At 41.1% G+C, this 18619-nt stretch overlaps 1 pseudogene; it reads left to right on the forward strand.

Annotated features, from left to right (window-relative positions):
- The first annotated feature begins 5971 nt into the window (after nucleotides 1-5971).
- LOC148526777 (5S ribosomal RNA) lies at nucleotides 5972-6090 on the forward strand (annotated as a pseudogene).
- Nucleotides 6091-18619: the final 12529 nt, after the last annotated feature.

Raw genomic sequence — 18619 nt, forward strand, 5'->3', positions numbered from 1 at the left:
AGCGCTGCGTGCAGCTCCGATGGCTCTCGATGGTTCTGATTAATCATACACTTCCTGGAAATGACGTGTGTAAAGAAAGAAAAGTGGGCGTCTTTAGACCGGCGTGCGTTCGCTCTGCCATCGCTCTCTAAGATATTGAGGGTGTCCTAACACCAGACAGTGCGATCGCGGAATATGCATACCTGACCTCTTTTGGCTGCGAGAGAGCACAGCTTAGCGTCCGGGTCTGAATCAACCCCTAAGTCAGGTCCTAAAGTTTCAGTCTCTTTGAGATGATCAAGTGGTCATCTCTCCTCCCTTCCACCTCCATTCGCTTCTGCCCTCCCCCCCTCAGGCATTCCCTATTCCTCCTATCCTCCATTTCTCTATTCTTATGTTACTTTATTTTTATAATTTTATATTTCATTCTTTCATAAGAAATATATTATAAGTTTAGGATATTGCATCCTGTTTAACAGTAAGAGGTATAATTTTCCTTGGAGACATCCCCGTTTGTTTGTACCAGCAGAATTGTTTTTGATCCCATGAATTGTAGGTTCTGACTCTGCATGTACTACATCTTACTGTATGTTTTGAGTTTTGACTATGTATAACTTTTCTTTTTCAATAAAGATAGTTTGGATAATAAAAATAATGTAACACTGGACAGACACTATCTGTATGTGGTGTTTTAGTGTATTCCTTAATTTAACACAAATTGCCTGCTAACACATTTTGTGATTAAGTTAAGTTTAATTAATTACTACCTATTTATATTACTTTTCACCATATCTAAAGTGAAACTTTAATGTGTAATTGCGCTTTTTAATTGGTCTCATGAAAGCCATTCCTTGAAATGATAAACAACCCTGTCCACTTCATTTTTTGGATATCTTTCATTCTTTATTAAAATGTATTAATAATTATGTCAAACACAAATTAAATGTTCTGAGCAGCCTGCTAAATAATGAATTTGTTTTTCTCTCTAGAAAAGTTCGGCTCTGACAGTCACTGTTTTGTGACTATGGCTCTTGTGCAGGCTACACCCCTCCCTATGACATCACATAGGGGGGAGGGACTACAAACACTGATAATTACAGCAATGCCCGGGGGCTGTGAGGGCAATGGTGTGCACATCTGAAGCGTCCTAAGTACACTCCAGGCGGCACTGCTGTAGAGATTCTGGCTGCAAAAGGGGGCAAGGGCATAGGAGGGTGGTTCTGGCGGAGCGCGAGCTCCAGGCACCGGAAGTGTCAGAGGGTGCTTTGTGCTACTCCCACTGGCTGAAGTCTTAACTCTTGCAGCTGTCTAAGCTGACAGCCTGTCGGGTGCCAGCTCAGCTGAATATAAATCCAAGATGGCTAAAGGACCTTGCTCCCCCTACCTCTCCTCCAGTGGCATAATCACTTCTATTAGCAGATCGCCTGGACTGCTAGCTTGTGCATTAAACAGCTCCAGTTTACTAATTTTATAACCTGTCATATTTGGAAGTCGATAAACATTTGTTCCATTAATAACTATATGTGGATACCTATAAGGGCCAATTTACCTCTATAAGTCAAATTCTTTTGTATTAGTCACAAACTGCAATGCTGATTTAATCTTGAGCCCATCTATATATTTGTAATGCTACATTGTTGTTGCTTTTTTTATATGTATGTGACTGTTGTCAATTAATGTTAATTGGTTGTTAGTTAATAAATTAATCAATTTTATTGATTGGTCTTTAATTATTACGTTTGCGCTCCTATTGGTGATTAATAATCACCTCTATGTTATCTATCTATCGTTTCAAAGATTTCTGTAGAGCAGGAAATATTTTCTAAAACATACCATTATTAATGTACAATGAGAAAAATTAATGAGAAAAATTAAAAGGGCAAAGACTCGGTAACAATTACAGGCAGAATCACTCCAACCCTAACCCTAACCCTTGGAACTTTGGTTACCCCTGTTCTGCTGCTGCTAATCACGACCTGCAGATTTGTATTAACCTTGTGCTACCTGGAAATAGTACTTCTCATAATACTCATAATACTTCCATCAGTGACCTCTGGGTTCTACCTTATACCCCTTTTACACCAGAGCTAAAACCCAGATTATTGCAGGGTTAACCCGGGCAGCTCCCTGGTGTAAAAGGGGAGAGGGTTGGATCGCCAGGTCGAGTGACCTGACAATCCAACCCAGGTAAATACCTTGCTGTGAGAACAGCGCACTCCGGGTCACGATGACCTGGAGTGCGCTGCAAGACGGCCGATTGGTCCGGCTTCAGTGGCGCTTGGAGATGACGTCATCTCCAAGCGTCCACTTTCACGCCGGGAAAGCCGGGTCTACGCAGACCTAACTCCGTTGTGAGCGCCGCCGACTCGGGAATATCCCGAGTCGGCGCCGGCTAAATTCCGGGTCTGATCCGGATAGGAACTCTGTTCCAACTCTGGGTAAGACCCGGAATTTTGGTGGAAAAGGGGTATTAGTGCCTCAGTCTAGCATTAATATTATGGTGTCACATTTATCTCCATATGCTCCAACTATTTCCTAGTGGTCACCCAGAAATTACTATAAGCTCCTACTGTTCTGAGTTATAAATCCTGGCAGCATCCTAATTACTGGTAAGTGTGTTGTACGCTAAGGGAACAGCGGGCGGCTGTTGTAGGCAGAAGATCTCTATAGAGTAACTCTATGGGTATTATATAATTATCCAGGTGTAACCTAACAGCCACCAAGTTTATATCCAGCATATCTTTCCCTATAAAACCAATTTCTGCACCTAGAAGATGGGGTTTCATAGAGATAATGACAGTCTGTGGAATGGAGGAAGGGAAGGGAGGCATAGATTAACTTATGTTTTTGAAGGAGGGTCCACTAGAGATGAGGTAGGGGCCATGCACTGTAGCAATAGGCTGCACAGCCCCTAGGTTGAAATAAAAAGCTATAAGGGGTGGGATTAAGTACAACAGAACCTGATCATTTAGCCACATCCCCACCTCTATTGCTGCCTGGTAAAATAAAGTTGTTATTTTAAATTGTAGGATAAAAACAGGCAGCTCATGAATATGACTGCTAGTAAAAGCAATTTGATAATTTGACACATTTGAACACATTTGACGTTTCTGCAAATTCAGTATATTACAGATGGCAAATCAGTTTCCAAATGCCTGGCCAGAAAATAGGGGAACATTTGGTTGAGATATTAGAAATTTCTATTGCATGCTCCAGACAGTGGCCCCATTAGTTCTAAGCCAGTCTGAACTGTGCAGTCACACATGGTGTCCTGGTGACATTTTAGAAACATTAAAAAGATGGAAATGGCCTAGTATATTGGCCCTAGGCAGACCAAATTGAGTCTGGCAGAGAGGCAGATGCCCTCCTGCCATTTAGCCCAACCTGACTTTCATACAACTTTGAAAGAGTTGTATAATTCTGAAAAGGTAATGGGAATGTGCAAAGATATCAGACGCATGTGTTCAGTAGCTGCTTTCCCCCCATAGCCTAGCTGATCTGCCTTATGTGCTAGCCAAGGATACTGTATCTGTACCTTTGTGAGTTCAGCATCACTTATAACTAGAGAGATGCATAAACACCATTATTTTGTTAGGAGAGTGCCCTGTGCTGTCTCTGATTGGTCCAAAAACTGCAGGATGCAGCCATACCGCACGTCCTCAGCTTCATCCTCCATGCTAGAAAGGACGTGCCCATGAATGTCCAGCATTACATATGAGAGACAGCATTACAGAGGTCAGTGATCCTGTCAGTTCCACTGCACCACCACCACTATACCACTACATGCATGGAGCCAGTGTGCTTACTCCACTACCACCATTGTATGTAGAATGACAGGTGTGTGCTCCCATCTGCTGCACACTACCTGCGCTCGCCTATATGTTGCAAAGGTAAACAGGGAGGATTCCGCACAGAAACATAATTAGAATTACTATAACCAACCATCTATGTCTATGAATAATTTATACATCCCAAAAATATTGGTGGTGCTCCCACAGCCTAAATATAACAGAATATTAAACAGAGAAAAAGTAAGGCTATTCTTGGGGCACACTTATATAAGAATTCTTGAAATAAAATATAACTTTTATTAATGTAGTAAAAACATACCAGATACATACATAATTGTTGATGGCGAAAATATAATAGACAATTTCTGCAAAATACCCCACACTGAATAAAGGGTACCAGTTAATATGCTTAATGTGAAATGATACAGCAATTATCATAGAAATTGGTATATAGGCTACACAGTATGCAATCCTATGATCCCCATTAAACAGTACAATATATGTCTACAGAACCTGGTATTCTTAAGTGGTCCCCTACATTAATACTAACCACTGGATCGCTTCCAAGATCAGACGAGTTTGGGCATAATCAGTGAAGTATGACTGTAGACCATCGCTACTGAAAATATATGGGGATTCACTTATGCACACGGTCTGAGCCTATTATAAAATGTAGGACTATTCTCAACAGAGAGGTCCAATTGATAAATCGTTGCTGTCAAGACAGGTGATGCATAGGCATGCCTTACTTGTGATGCAATCAATTATGCATATATAGCATCAGCATATATAACTCGTAAGAAACACCACATAGATAACTGTGTCAAAAGATTATAATACTGAGTTCCATACATACATACATAGAAAAATAGGAACTCTACCCTTGATGACAAATGAAGTAACGGAGCCTGACAGAGCACATAAAATATTCATGTACTAAATGCAATCATCACATAAACATGAGACATCATTGGAGTTATGTTATTGATATTAATGATACTCCTTTTCCAGATAATTCTATGGATAAACATTCAATATTTCTGCCTCTGCTGAAATAATTTGTGATAGTTGCAGATGATGCTCCTTTTCCATATAAATCTCTTATAGATAAATAATCCAAATCCCATGTTATTGCTATAGTAACGCAGAATAGCATACAGTCTCAATATCCTAATACATGTGACACAAAAGAAAGATACATAAAAAAATAGCTGCCATAAATGGGAAATGAGCTGTGAACAAGGGATATAGAATAATGATATAGAGATAACCATGGAAAGGAGATATTCAATATAAGACAGGCTATGACTTTATAAGTCAAACCCGCTGGCCAGACATGATAATCTGCCAGTCTTTGTACGTTACCAGTGTGGGGTAAAATGGAGCCCAGTCCGTGCACTGGCTGGGTTGTCCTGGATATCAGCAGACTGTCATATGAAGAGAGAGGACGCGCGTTTCGCCCGCATCGAGGCTTGATCACCTCATGACAGTCTGCTGATATCCAGGACAACCCAGCCAGTGCACGGACTGGGCTCCATTTTACCCCACACTGGTAACGTACAAAGACTGGCAGATTATCATGTCTGGCCAGCGGGTTTGACTTATAAAGTCATAGCCTGTCTTATATTGAATATCTCATGTATTAGGATATTGAGACTGTATGCTATTCTGCGTTACTATAGCAATAACATGGGATTTTGATTATTTATCTATAAGAGATTTATCTGGAAAAGGAGCATCATCTGCAACTATCACAAATTATTTCAGCAGAGGCAGAAATATTGAATGTTTATCCATAGAATTATCTGGAAAAGGAGTATCATTAATATCAATAACATAACTCCAATGATGTCTCATGTTTATGTGATGATTGCATTTAGTACATGAATATTTTATGTGCTCTGTCAGGCTCCGTTACTTCATTTGTCATCAAGGGTAGAGTTCCTATTTTTCTATGTATGTATGGAACTCAGTATTATAATCTTTTGACACAGTTATCTATGTGGTGTTTCTTACGAGTTATATATGCTGATGTTATATATGCATAATTGATTGCATCACAAGTAAGGCATGCCTATGCATCACCTGTCTTGACAGCAACGATTTATCAATTGGACCTCTCTGTTGAGAATAGTCCTACATTTTATAATAGGCTCAGACCGTGTGCATAAGTGAATCCCCATATATTTTCAGTAGCGATGGTCTACAGTCATACTTCACTGACTATGCCCAAACTCGTCTGATCTTGGAAGCGATCCAGTGATAGGCCTGGTTAGTATTAATGTGGGGGACCACTTAAGAATACCAGGTTCTGTAGACATATACTGTACTGTTTAATGGGGATCATAGGATTGCATACTGTGTAGCCTATATACCGATTTCTATGATAATTGCTGTATCATTTCACGTTAAGCATATTAACTGGTACCCTTTATTCAGTGTGGTGTATTTTGCAGAAATTGTCTATTATATTTTCGCCATCAACAATTATGTATGTATCTGGTATGTTTTTACTACATTAATAAAAGTTATATTTTATTTCAAGAATTCTTATATAAGTGTGCCCCAAGAATAGCCTTACTTTTTTCTCTGTTTAATACTCGCCTATATGTTCCAAGCTGGATCCGTTACATACATTATATGAGCACTGTGTACCTGTTATATACAGTCAGGTGCATAAATATTGGGACATTGACAGAATTTTCATATTTTGGCCTCTATTCACCACCACAATGGCTTTGAAATGAAAGAAACAAGATGTGCTTTAACTGCAGACTTTCAGATTTAATTTGAGGGTAATTACATCCAAATCAGGTGAACGGTGTAGGAATTACAACGGTTTCTATATGTGCCTCCCACTTTTTAAGGGGCCAAAAGTAATGGGACAAACTAAACAATCCTAAATCTAACTTTCACTTTTTAATACTTTGTTGCAAATCCTTTGCAGGCAATTACAGCCTGAAGTCTGGAACGCATAGACATCACCAGACGCTGGGTTTCATCCCTGGTGATGCTCTGCCAGGCCTCTACTGCAAATGTATTCAGTTCCTGCTTGTTCTTGGGGCATTTTCCCTTCAGTTTTGTCTTTGCCAAGTGAAATGCATGCTCAAACGGATTCAGGTCAGGGGATTGACTTGGCCATTGCATAACATTCCACTTTTTAGCCTTAAAAAACTCTTTGGTTGCTTTTGCAGTATGTTTCGGGTCATTGTCCATCTGCACTGTGAAGCGCCGTCCAATGAGTTCTGAAGCATTTGACTGAATATGAGCATATAATATCGCCCGAAACACTTCACAATTCATTCTGCTGCTTTTGTCAGCAGTCACATCATCAATAAATACAAGGGAACTAGTTCCATTGGCAGCCATACATGCCCACGCTATGACACTACTACCACCATGCTTCACTGATGAGGTGGTATGTTTTGGATCATGAGCAGTTCCTTTCCTTCTCCATACTCTTCACTTCCCATCACTCTGGTACAAGTTGATATTTGTCTCATCTGTCCATAGGATGTTGTTCCAGAACTGTAATGGCTTTTTTAGATGTTGTTTGGCAAACTCTAATCTGGTCTTCCTGTTTTTGTGGCTCGCCAATGGTTTACATCTTGTGGTGAACCCTATATATTCACTCTTGTGAAGTCTTCTCTTGATTGTTGACTTTGACACATATACACCTAACTCCTGGAGAATGTTCTTGATTTGGCCAACTGTTGTGAAGGGGTTTTTGCTTCACCAGGGAAATAATTCTTCTGTCATCCACCACAGTTGTTTTCTGTGGTCTTCCGGGTCTTTTGGTGTTGCTGAGCTCTCTGTGCATTCTTTCTTTTTAAGAATGTTCCAAACAGTTGCTAGAATCAACTCCAGACCTTTTACCTGCTTAATTGATAATGAAATAACAAGGGAATAGCCCACACCTGTCCATGAAATAGCTTTTGAGTTGATAGTCCCATTACTTTTGGCCCCTTAAAAAGTGGGAGGCACACATAGAAACCATTGTAATTCCTACAACGTTCACCTGATTTGGATGTAATTACCCTGAAATTAAATCTGAAAGTCTGCAGTTAAAGCACATCTTGTTTGTTTCATTTCAAAGCCATTGTGGTGGTGAATAGAGGCCAAAATATGAACATTCTGTCAATGTCCCAATATTTATGCACCTAACTGTATACTTGGTGTTTTAAGCCTGTGTCTTTCTGTGAACTTGTCCTACCTGGTTACTAAACCAAAGACCTGGTTATGTTATCTACCATGTGGACTAACCTCCATCACACACTGCTGCCAAGTATAAAACCTATAGCTGCCAATTGGTTATGGGCCCAGGTCACAAGGCTCTCAGACCACCAGTGTGTGCAGATTAATGATACCAAGAATTCAGTTACAATGACATAGAATCAAAGTATCTGAGTAGTCCTTTATGCACAAGTAAGTGTGAAGATGTACAGTGCAGGAGCAAGCAAGAACTTTAACAAGTTAGTGGGTTCAGAGAAATATGCTACATGGAAGCTGCAGATGTAGTTAAAGTGGGAAAAATAATGGAAAGTTACTGATTCTGGTGATAGTCCTATTCAGGTGATGTGGATAGGAGAAAACTTTATCATAGTTGTGTGGATTTTTGCCAGCTTGGTTTTGCATTTAAAATGATTGCCACTTTAAAAATATGGGAAGACTTGCAGGAATTTACACAGCGACTGCAGATCGCACCCTATTACATAAGCACCCAAGTATGCAAATTCCAGAAAAGCATACAGGAGGAGATTTAATAAAGCTTGGAGAGAGATAAAATTGGAGTTAAATAGCACCAACCAGTCAGCACAAATAATTACAAAGAACCAGCGTTATTCAAATATTAATTAATAAATATGTCTAAGAAACAGATGTGTCAATAAAAACAATTATTTATTACACCTTTATGGAATTAAAGAGCTGTTATTAGTTATAAAATACTAATTGAATCAAACATCCTGTAGGTGGTAAATGTCTCTCCTGTACAGTTGATGGTATTAGGACTTGCTCCCAAATGACTGAATATCTGAACACAGCAACGTCCAGGATAGGTCCCCTTGGACCACGTGATCGCAGTATGAGCACGTGATCGGTATGTTGCCGTGCTTTCAGGAAAATTAAAATCTTAAAGATATGGATATTTTAAATATTATTTTAAATAATATTGAAATTTGTAGAATTATCAATACATTATAAACATCTAACAGTTAAGATTGCCTCCTCTTATTTGTAGAGTTAGAATTTATGAAAAACGGATGTGCCTGTCTGTGATTTTACACAGGTGTTCTAGATTCCTGTAATTTACAGGGTATAAAAAGAGCTTCTATGTTCAATTTTACTATGCTTCTGATGAAGCTGGATGATACTGACCCAGTGAAACGCGTTAAGCTCCTCCACAAAAACCTGTTAGGTTGGCAAGTAACCTAGGGCGTTTGGATTCTCCATGGATTTTTTTTTACATTTAAACAAGCTTCCCTTCTAGACTTTGGACTTGCAACTACAAGTGGACCGTTATACAGCCCCAGGAATTTGCGCAGAACACGCTAAGAGGACTGTTATCACTTCAATCCACTGCCTGGTAACTATTGCTGTGTTCAGATATTCAGTCATTTGGGAGCAAGTCCTAATACCATCAACTATACAGGAGAGACATTTACCACCTACAGGATGTTTGATTCAATTAGTATTTTATAACTAATAACAGCTCTTTTAATTCCATAAAGGTGTAATAAATTATTGTTTTTATTGACACATCCATTTCTCAGACATATTTATTAATTAATATTTGAATAGCGCTGGTTCTTTGTAATTATTTGTACTTTTGTTTTAGAGATTGACAATCCCATTGTAACACCAATTTATTGATTCTGTGACCAACCAATCAGCGCCTAACTGTTATTTTTCAAACACAGCCTGTAAAGTGACAGTTAGGAGCTGATTGGTTTGTGCTATTTATATCAATTTATCGCTCTCCAAGCTTTATTAAATCTCCCCTATGGTCTGAAGCACTCATACAGAGGGACTTTGGGGTTTATTCATGTAGCAGTGAAAAGTCATTTATCAGTGATAACAGGGCTTTTCACTGCTTCCCCCATGGAAATATATCAGATTTCTCCAGCAGTGCTCCTAATTAGTATAGACATTGCTTTCCCATACAGAAGTATGGGGAGAGCAATTCATGGAAACATATGCTGGTTCACCTCACTCTGCTAGACAGCACTGCTGGCTCGATCTGCACCCACCCTTGCCGCCGCTCTGTTTTGTATATAGTTGAAAAGACCTGGCATATGCCAGGTCACTTCAGACTGCTGCCCCCACGGCTGGCCACTCTGCCACCACCCCCTCCGATGCGCTGTCTTGTATATGGTGAAGAGACCCGGCATAGGCCGGGGCCCTTTAGACTGCTGCTCCCAAGACCGACCACTCTATTTGGCAAAAGTGAGAAGCTACATAGTAGAGCTTAAAATCCGGGAGACCTCTACCCCCTTTGGAAATAGGGTTTTTAAGGATGGACGAAGATAGCCGAGGGGGTTACCATCACAAATAAAACGGTTGACAGATTTCTGAAGGTTTTGAAGGAGGGTAAGGGGAACCGCCACTGGGAGGGTTTGGAAAAGGTAGAGCCATTTGAGGATAATATTCATTTTCACTGTGATGATCCTGCCCAGCCACGAGAGTATAAGCCGTTTCCAAAAAGTCATATCCGCTTGTAATTTCGTAAAAAGTTTGGGAAAATTTTCCTGATATAAACGATCATAACGGGATGTCAAAAAGAGCCCAAGGTATTTAATATTTCTATGTTGCCACTTAAAGCTATAAGGATTTAAGAGCCTCAACATCCTGGTGGGGGATATGGAGGGGCATGGCCTCAGATTTTGAAAAATGTATTTTATATCCGGAGAGCACACCATAATGGTCTAATAATTTGTAAAGGTTGGGTAAAGATATCCAGGGCTGAGTGAGGGTAAGTAGAATGTCGTCGGCAAGAGGGCGATTTTGGAAGATGAATTCCCAACCTGCACTCTATGAATGTTAGGGTTTAGTCGGACAAGGGAGGCTAGAGGTTCTATCACTAGGGCAAAGATCAAAGGTGACAGAGGACAGCCCTGCCTGGTGCCATTTGAAATAAGGAAATGGTTGGAGGGGATTCTGTTGATGGAAACAGTAGCAGAGGGAGTGGAATAGAGGACCATGACACCAGTCAGGAAGTCTCCCGATATCCCAAATGATTGTAGGGTTTGGGACATAAAGGTCCAGGAGATCCTATCAATGCTTTTTCAACATCGAGAGAAAGGACAACAGTTGGGGACCTCCTAGAATTTATGGTATGGATTAAGTCTATGGTTCTACGGGTATTATTCCGAGCCTGACGACCCGGCACAAAGCCGACCTGATCATAATGGACTAAGGAGGGAAGGACCTGGTTGAGTCTATTGGCTAGAATTTTAGCATATATTTTAATATTTAGATTGATGAGGGAAATAGGCCTATAACTAGCACAATTGTGCGGGTCCTTACCCTCCTTAGGCACCATGACAATTCTTGCCTCTAGCATATCTGCAGGAAAGGAGCCCCCCTGTAAAACAGTATTAAAAAGGGAGTGCAGGTGGGGAACCAAATGCTCCATAATTTTTTTATAGTATGCAGCTGTAAAGCTGTCAGGTCCAGGGGACTTGCCAGACTTCTGTTATTTAATGGAGATTATGATTTCCTTATCTGAGATCTCCTCACTCAAACCCCGAAGTACCTCATGAGATAGCTGAGGAAGATTGGCAGCGGAAATAAATTCTTGAATTGCCATATCACAGGGTGTGACATAAGAAGGGGATGAGGCAGAGTGTAGGTTGTACAAATTGCTATAGAAGCTCCGAAATTAAGAACGCATAGCTGCTGGGTCGTGAAGAAGGTGATTATTGAAATTTTTAATAATAAGGATATTTTTATGGGTTCGTGTCATGCGGAGCCTAGATGCCAGAATCTTATCTCCCTTTTCATAAAAGGTTTGGCGCAACCATTTTAAACGTTTAGCTGTGTGTTGGGAAAAAAGGAGAGTGAGAGAGTGTCGAACAGCAAGAAGTTCTTGTTGGAAGGAAGGGCTAGGGAACTGTTTATGTTGTGACTCTAGTTGTTGGAGGCGGATGGAGAGGGAGTTAGTACGGGTTAGAAAATCTTTTTTAGCTTTGGAAGCTATACTACTCAGATGTCCCCGTAGAACAGTTTTATGGGCCAACCAGAGAGTGGAGGGAGAAGTGTCTGGGAGAGCATTTAATGAAGAGGAGATTTTGATCCCACAGAAAGAGACCAAATGTTTGGGGTCACAGCAATGTTTATCTTTAAAATGCAGGAAGACACTATGGGATTCCAAACCCTTTCGTATATTCCTACAATGTTCTGAGAGTCTTTCTTTTAACATCCTGGTGGTTCTTCCCACATATTGACTCCCACAAATACATTCTAAAAGGTATACACAGTTTTTACTATGGCAAGTAATGAAATCTCTTATGTTGTATACTTCCCTGTTTGATTAGATTTATATTCAGTGATTTTGCTTGTGGAATTTTTGCATGTTCTACACATCGCACACGAACCGCAATGATGGAACCCCTTTGTATTAATAGTTTTTTTCTTCGTGCTGAGATCAGAAGTGGTGCTGTGTACCAACAGGTTCTTTAAGTTATTGGCCTTTCAATAGATAAAAACCGGTTGCTCCTCTAAAAATTTGTTTAAACCAGGATCTTTGTATAAAATCTCACAATTCTTAAAGATGATCTTTTCTACATGCCGATACTGATCACTGAATTTCATAATAAAAATTTCTTATATCAGGATCAAATAGACTACATTGGTAATGTTAATGTATGCCTCTTCAAGTTTTTTCTTGTCATACCCTTTTGAGATAAAATTATCTTTTAATACTGTATATCCAACTGTTTATCATATTCTTCCACCTCTGTGAAGTTTCTACGAATATGTTGAAACTGACCAGCTGGAATACTTTTTATCCAGTTGATGTGATGATTGCTCTTAAAGTCTATGTGGAAATCACAATCAGTTGGCTTAGTGTAATTGCATGTGAGCAATTGTCCATCCTTTATATCCACGGTTAAATCTAAAAAATTAACTTGATCAGGATTAATATGGTCAATGAAATATTCTTCATATTTATATTCAGATATGAGCATAAAGAATCTACTGAGGTTCGGTCCCCTGTCCAAATGAAAAAGCCATTGGACCTCATTCAGAGCTGCTTGCAAAATGCGAGCGCTCGCTCTGAATGAGGGCGGATGCTTTTCTTTTGAAAGGCAGCCTCCTGGCTGCTTGCTAAGCTGTGGGTTACCACACACAGCTTTAGTGAGTGACTAGGTGATGGTCGCGATGGTCGAGACCATCGTGACCATCGGGGCTTGCGACGAGACCCTTGGGGTCGGGTCTCGTATACTGCATGCCCCAGGCAGTTTCCTGTTCTAACAGAGCAGGAAGCTCCCTACTGACATCACTGGTGATGTCAGTAGGGCCACCTACAAATGGCAGGCATTCCTTCAGGAATGCCTCCATTTCTCTGGCCACCCCACCACCACGCCTACAAAACAGGGCGAGCTGTCGATCAACATTGACAGCTGCCCCTTTTGTAGCGAGCCCCGGAGTGAGAGAATTTCATGTACGTGCGCAGTGCCCCACCATCGACCCGCTTGCGAGTGCATAGGCGCTTGCGAGCGGGTCTGAATGAGGTCCATTGTCTATATAGCAAGTCCAGAGCACTAGACTGGCTCCAAAGGGGTGGCCTACCCAAACAGACATGGCCTCCCAATGCACCATGAACAAATTTGCGTATCTCGGAGCCAGTCTAGTGCCCATCGCTGTCCCAGAGGTTTGTAAGTAAAATTAGTCTAAAAACTAAAATAAGTTATTGTTTAAGATAAAGGAAATTCCATCCAGAATTAAAGCTTTTTTATCTTCTGATTTTATCTTCTTCTTTTATTTTCTTTATCAGAAAAAACTTTACTCCCTCCAGACCCTCCTGATGTTGTATGATCCTGTACAATGATGTCACTTCGGCAGTGACCAGGAACCACCCAGGTGCTAGGTATGCTATCTCTCAAATAGGATGGTGTTTTGATGACCAATGGATGTAATAGATTGTCCAGCTAATGGGATAAATTGGAGGTAATAGAGTGGGTACCAGCTATGATAGGGTGACCAGGGGGCTGTGTGCTGTTCTTATGAACTTTAGGTAGAATATATATTACTGGAATAGATGGTTTCCCAATTATCATGTATAATCTCTCAGATTCTGAGAAATACTTTTATCAGTGTATAGGGCTAATAATGCTTCCATATTTTTCTGAATTTTTATCGAGGGATCTCCTCTTAGTTTTCTATATGTGCCCTGATCATTAAGTTGTCTGAGAACCTCAGCATTATATTCTTCAACTCCTCTGTGGTTAAGTTTGTCTTTCAAGCTTTTTTGGGCAATACATATTCCAAATCTTCCTTCACCAACTTCTCGAAGGTCTAAACAAAACAGCCCCTTTTGTGAGCAGGGTAGAAAGTGGACTTCCACTTAAAAAAACTGTATTTCTCATTCCGGAAGGGGTTCAGTATGATTTTTATCTTCACTAAAAAACTTTTTTTAGGGCCAGCTTCCTTACGAATATTTGTAAGTCAATATAGACGTCAAAAGAATTAATGTGACTATAGGGGGCAAATTTAAGCCCTTTTTCCAATATCTGTGTTTAATGCTTATTTAGGACATATTTATTTAAATGGTAGATTTTGGTTTTGAAATTTGGGTTTGCAGTATCCGCATTCATATCTAGGGGGGGGGGTGGAAATGTACCTAATATAATTTCTCTTTCGTTCTTGTTCCCGGTGGAAAGGAATAAGGTTCTTGGATACAGAAAGTTAATTAAGTCACAGAAACTGGTATCTTGAAAAAAGATATAATTTATTACAACAAATGACAAGATATAAAAGAATAATAGTTACTTAGCTTCGGAATATAAATAGTTACACGATCCAGGAGCCTCGGTCTATTTCAGAAATAGCTGGTACGAACAATATCCTGGCCACCAGCTGCAGTCTCTGGTCCAGGCTTAGGGCAGGCCACTGGAAGCTTCTTTATTCTTCGTTTATATAGTATCCTACTTGCATACCCATCTAACTCTTACTAATATGGGCATAAACCTACTTCAAACTACTTTATTGGTTAACTACTGATAAGGACTTTCTAAAACTTAATGCAAGCGTACTTCGCAGTAGACAATGCCTTGTGGATTTATGGCCTATCTGCTTTCCACATTCCTGTACCATTTCATGCCTGATACCACTTCATGTCTGATACACACATAAGAACCATGAATAGAAATGGCTGTCAGTAGCCATTTTGCTATCCCAATACAGTTCTTATTTTTATTTATATTATTGTCTCTCCTTCTCTTATTTAAATGTTTGTATTTTCCAAAGCTGCCATTGCACTTTCTATATTATCATCTTTAATTGAGGTGATTTTCTCTTCAGAAAAAACATGTTCAATCATGGATTTGCGCTTATTTCTATAAGCAAGCAGGTCACAACAACAATGGTGAAAATGTCAATATAATACAAAATGATATCATGTGACTTGCACTTCCAATCTCAACTACTAGGGTCAAATCCAGAGGAACACCAAGCCTTAATAACTGTGAGGTTCTGAATTTGTTGTGGACCCGGGGTGGTGATAGGAGCAGACACAGAAGCAGACTTAAATGAAAAAGGGGAGTTTTTAATAAGTGACTTAGAAGACATGGGAATGGCAAATAAAAAGTCCATGTATAGCACTAAAGTGCACTTGATAATTGTAGTGGGATTAATGTGGAAATGTCCAGATAGTGACAGGCAGGAACAGTCCAGTATACAAATATGGTGAACTGTAACAGATGCAGACTGAGGTAAATGAAGTCCAGCTGGGAGTGAAGGGCAGCAAGGTGCAGGGAACAGCAGGTTCAGGTACTCAGGCAGGAGAAAGGTATGTGGACGGTGCAGGGTAAATTCAGCAGGTTGGAGCAGGCAAGGATCGTTGTAACAGACAGGCAGGCAGGTAAGGCACAGGTACTCTCTCTCAGCCGCAACTGAGAAACACATTGCACTGGCCAAGGAAGGAAGGCTCTAGACCTTCCTAAATACTCAGTGCCACGCTGTGACTGGCTGGAATGAGCACATGACCTACCAGGATTGGACAGCCGGAATCACATGGCTGAAGGCAAGATGGCGGTGCCCATGCCAACGGAATGTAAACACCGCCAGACCTCACCAGGCCTAGTGACAATGTGCCCGCACAGAACCATGCGCAGCCAATGCCCCTTGCCAAACACCAGAACCACTGCCAGAGACCCCCCGCCATAATGACCTCACAAGTAATACCCGGTGACTACCATGTTGAGAAACTCTGGCCGTGACAGTACCCCCCCCTTATGGGTGGCCTCAGGACACTCACCAGGCTTCTCCGGATGGGCAGCATGGAACTTCCTGATGAGTGCAGGAGCATAGACATCTTGGGCATCGGTCCAACAACGTTCCTCTGGGCAGTAGCCCTTCCAGTCCAGTAGGTAATGCAAATGTCCTCTGCAGAGACGAGAATCTAAGACCTGGGAGACCTCAAACTCTATGCCCCTTTCAGTCTGGACATGGGGAGAAGCAAGCAGGACTCTGTGGAACTTGTTTAGCACCAGGGGTTTCAACAGGGAGACATGAAAGGAATTGGGAATTTTCAGATAAGGGGGTAGCTGAAGGTGATAAGCCACGGGGTTAATGACTTCTATGATGGAGAAGGGCCCAATGAAGCATGGAGCAAATTTCATGGATGGTACTCGAAGTCGTTGGTTCCGGGTGGACAACCAGACCTGGTCTCCAACTTGCATACATGGTACTTTCCTATGCTTCTTATCAGCTTGAAATTTGTAATGGGAGGATGGATTCTCCAGGTCAGTACGAACTTGAGACCAGATTGAAGCAAATTTCTGTAAAGTGTCTTCTACAACTGGGACATCAAAGACGGGCAGACATTGAAATTCAGGGACCTGAGAATGAAGGCCGTAGACCACTTGGAATGGTGTTTGGTTCGTGGAAGAGTGGTAGGAGGAATTATGAGCAAATTCAGCCCATTGCAGCAATGCAGACCAATTGTTTGGGAAGATGTCATAAAAATCCTCAGGAAGGTCTCAAGGTCTTGAGTAACCCTCTCAGTTCAAACATTCCTTTGTGGATGATAAGCCGTAGAAAAATTTAGCTTTACTTGCAATACAGAAAATAAGGCTCTTCAAAATTTTGCTGTGAACTGAACACCACGGTCAATTTCTTTAGTGGTATGTAATGGACAATTTTAGAGAATCAGTCTACTACGACCCAGATGGTAATAAACTCTTGGGAATTCAGCAGAAACGTGACGAAGTCCATGGAGAGATGTGTCCATGGATGTGATGGAATAGGTAGTGGTATCAACTCACCAGCTGGTGCCTGACATGAAGATTTATGCTGGACACACGAAGAACATGAAGAAATAAATTCTGACAAATCTGCTTTCATGGATGGCCACCAATAGCCTCTCTTTAAAAATTCCAAGGTTTTCCGGGTACCTGAGTGACCTGCAAAGCGAGAGGAATGAGCCCAGGTGAGGAGCTGCTTCCTTAACTCCGGGGCCACAAAGAACCTCCCTGTAGGGGGCTGTAATTGTAAGGTGGCGAAGACTCTTGACTCCAAAACAGAGGTATTTTGTTGATTCTCTGATTTGTCATCACAGCGGAAAGATCTGGACAGGGCATCTGCCTTTTGATTAAGGGCTCCAGACCGAAAGGTCAGGGTGAACTGGAACCGACCACAAAATATCGCCCATCGGGCCAAACGAGGACTCATGCACTGAAGATTCTTGAGGAAGAGAAGATTTCTATGGTCCGTGAAGACAGTGAAGGGAAACTTGGCCCCTTCCAGCAGGTATCTCCATTCTTTTAATGCTAACTTTACTGCTAAAAGTTCTTGCTCACCACTGGCATAATTTCTCTCAGCAGGAGAAAACGTCTTGGAGAAGAACCCACAGGGATGAACTAGATTATCGTCATAATGCTGGGAAAGAACTGCACCCACGGCATCTGAAGACGAATCCACTTCCACTAGAAACGGCCTATCCAGATCTGGTTGTCGTAAGACTGGAGCTGAAATAAATGCCTGTTTTAAAAGTTGGAAGGCAGTCTCTGCCTCAGGTGGCCATAGGGCAGAGTTAGCATCTTTTCGGGTCAATGCGGTAATGGGAGCCAATAATGATGAAAATCCTTTAATAAAACGTCTATAGTAGTTGGCGAACCCAGGCAATCTCTGGATGGCTTTCAAAGTTTGAGGACGGGACCAATCCAAAATCGCCTGCACCTTCTTGGGGTCCATTTCTAGACTGGAGCCAGAGATGACGTAACCAAGGAATGGCACACTGGGAACCCCAAAGACACACTTCTCCAATTTGCAGTAAAAGTGGTACTTTCTCAAATGGGACAATACTTCCTTCACATGTTCATGATGTTTTCTTACAGAAGACGAAAAAATCAATATATCTAAACTGAGACATACAACAGGTCCCGGAAATCTCATTAACAAAGCCCTGAAACATGGCAGGGGCATTGCATAACCCAAAGGGCATCACAAGGTATTCAAAGTGTCCATCTCTAGTATTAAAAGCGGTCTTCCAGTCATCGCCAGCACGAATGCGGATGAGATTATAAGCCCCTCTCAGATCCAGCTTTGAGAATATGATGGACCCTTTAACTCTGTCAAACACTTCTGTGATCAGGGGAAGAGGATATTGATTCTTAATCGTTATATCA

This window comes from Taudactylus pleione, unplaced genomic scaffold (genome assembly GCF_031769625.1).
Source record: "Taudactylus pleione unplaced genomic scaffold, aTauple2 ptg000093l, whole genome shotgun sequence".
Taxonomy (NCBI): Eukaryota; Metazoa; Chordata; class Amphibia; order Anura; family Myobatrachidae; genus Taudactylus; species Taudactylus pleione.